Raw genomic sequence first — 3,248 nt, 5'->3', positions numbered from 1 at the left:
AAATAAACCCTTGAGGAGCTGAGTTTTCAAAAGGGATGTTCTCCACTTCTCCCAGGACATTCACATACCCCCTCTAGACCTCGCTCGTCTAATTAGAGATTTTTCTTTAGGCTCTCAGGACATTGTAATTCTTAGAGAAATTCTTCTCAGGGTCTGGAAGGTAATGTTTTTGCTCATTGTACTTCTTTAATTTGGCCAGATGCCCTTGTATTTGGAAGATATTCTTATAACATCTCCAAGATTATTTTTAATAGATTTTCTTGTCTGTTTCTTTAAATTATTTTTGCTTACATATGGGATATCAGAGAAGATATAAATATTTTATTCTTCCAGGAGACTCTGTGTGTGTGTGTGTGTGTGTGTGTGTGTGTGTGGGTGTGTGTATTTAAGGCCATATATTTAGTCCATTAAGATTTGTACAGATTTCTAGAAGAAAAATAATCACATGATCACATGATTTAGGATTACTTATAATCAGAAATAGATTTTTAAATTGGAGAGGAAAACGGATAGCTAATAAAGCATGAAACCCTGATAGGAAACATACATACTGTGTGCTGGTTAATTGGTTATAGTCACTTCATGTATTATTATGACAGCTTCTGCCTGTGAACTTAGAAGATGCTGAGCTTCTCAATAATCAAAGAAGAGAACAAGTGTTCATTCAAAATGCTGATCCAAGCAGTGCCTGCTTTTCTGTTTTTCTATCTGAAGCCATCATTTAGAATTTGTCCTCTTTCAACAGTAGGAAAGTCCATAGACCTCCAAAGCATGAGTAAAATTCAAATAGGGTCAAATTCCTGAGGGCAAAGCATTATTTTTCCTCCTAGCCCTGTTACATTTGGCCATACATGCTTATTTCAACCCATGCAGCAGAGAATAAGGGCTGTGATTTTCATTATGATCACTAATTCCTTAAAAGTGCATCTAGGGCCGTTAAGCCTTCCAGAGTCATGAACTCAGCAGAATAACAGAAGGTAGCATGTCAAAAGACCATACGCAGGCCCCAGGCTATATTTGCAGTACTAGTTCTGCATAATGTTTCCAGTTGGTATGCAATCATGCATGAACTCAAGCTTAAAAAAAACAAAAAGCTAGAATTTTTTCGGCTATAATCAAAATTGTACCTGCAGTTTTAATGTACTTATGCCTTTGAAATGGCATTTTAAGGATCAAAAATACATACAATGCCCTGTGATTTCAATACTTATAAATAAACCTATTGCAGGACTCATTGTTGCTGTGTATTCATACTTACCATAGATTATGTAAATGCTGTACATTATCCAAATATCTAAAGTTCAGATGTGATTCCTAATTCCTAATATCTATACGCTCAACTGTTTTGATTTAAAAAAAAAATGAACCATGACAATCATTACAAAAGAAAATATATTTCTCAATAAACAGATTCCTTCACATTGACACTTTCCTATAGCTTCAGAAAACAGCAGCGGTAGAAGGTTATGTGGTTAATCTGAGGTCTGTGTGAGACACCACGATGCTTTGAAGGTTGTTCTGATAATCTTTATGAAATAGGAATCGACATCACCTGCTGAGGCTACAGAATGCTGACAAAAGGTAAGTGACTAGAGGAAGACAAGCTTTGATGTGATATCTGAAGGTGACCAGAGAAGTTAACAATCAAGTAAACATTGTGCTGTGAACAACGTCAGGAATGCCTCTCTGACGAAAGCAGTGCATTTGTAGCAGCAGTGTCAGTCCTAGCACACATGCTTTGCCCCTCCTGTGTTTAGCATCCTGGGAATTAAACAAGGCAGTAGAAAAGTGCTAACATTTCTCGAACAGCTGCCACACACAGCATGTAGCATGGGCACACAAACTCACGATAGTTAATTTCTGCAGCATCTCCTGCATCTATATCATAGTCACCACTCTATGCGGGGATCAACTGAGGATAACGGTACCCAGATGCTTTGCTAATTAGTACGGTATCATCCCGGTCTAAATGATGCCACAAATTCTCCATTTTTAATTATGCTGTTTCCACAAATGGGAATTTTCAGGAACAGTACAGTGAAAGACCAAGAGCATGATGGGTTCTAGTGTGTGTTTGGATGAAATAGTGTATAGGACTAATATGTATACTATATATATACTATAATTCACGAATAAGTAATACTGTATATTATATATAATATACATAATGTAGTTCTGACAGGGTGGAGAAACAAGTCAATCCAATAGCAGCTTTACAGCCTGGTATAAATTGAAGGGAATCAAGAGGTTGGAGGAAAAATTGAATCCATGGAAAACTAATGATTACACAGAAGTTGAAGAAGAGTGTAAAAGTTAAGAGGCAAAACCATGGTAAGTGATAAAATGGTCCAAAGTGTGACTTTGGGTTTGGGTTACTCAAAGAAGAAATGTGAAATTCTTTAAAATAAGTAGGGGTGGTAAAGTATTTATCCCATGTGGCTCATTAGGGAAGTAGTCTGAAAAAGAAATTGGGTCTTTTACATGATATAGTTCAGTGCTTCATGACGTAAACATGCTCAGTGTCTCATAATCTATTATGTTCATTAAAATAGAACAGTACATGTATCTTGGTATCTGACCATTACCTTCTGGAATAAATAAGTTATATTTCACCATTAGTTTGTGATGTGTTGATTTTGTTTCCAAATTTGTAAAATGAGTCTTATTATTGGTTAAATATTTTGAAAAATGAAATGAGGTAAAGTTAACGTAGCACAACAGCAGTTCCAGAACAAAGGCTGTATTTTCCTGAAAGGTAAATTTGGTTTTCAGAATCAAGAATTATGTGAATGAGTTAACTTTTATAGGAATAATTATTTTTTCAATTTCAGTAAATTTATATAACTTATGTTTCTTCATTGAGATATTATCAATCACATTGAAGAGATTATAGAAATATGCTTTAAAAGATTCTATTCACAATAAAAGATCTTGGGGCATTGTATTTGCTTAGAATTTAATATCATATTTGAAACTTAGGGGTTTTTTTAGTGCTCAAGCTGTCCATTTTTAAAAATTATGACACTAGGAAGTATTTTTATATTAAAATGTATCTCCCTTTAGGTAGTCACATTAACACTGAAGAATGAAGGTTACTTAAATCTTCTTATGTATCATGCAAGCTAGTAATAAGTAGGTATAATTATTACAGAAATTCTTCCCAACTGAAAGGGATCAAGTATATGTGTTTTCCATGTATGAAATATGAAATTTTATAGAATTGCTATTAAATAGAGAAATCTACTTAG

The sequence above is a fragment of the Ursus americanus genome, chromosome 19, assembly GCF_024610735.1.
Source record: "Ursus americanus isolate L20-20 chromosome 19, mUrsAme1.1.p, whole genome shotgun sequence".
NCBI classification, from domain to species: domain Eukaryota; kingdom Metazoa; phylum Chordata; class Mammalia; order Carnivora; family Ursidae; genus Ursus; species Ursus americanus.
This window is presented reverse-complemented; position numbering follows the sequence as displayed.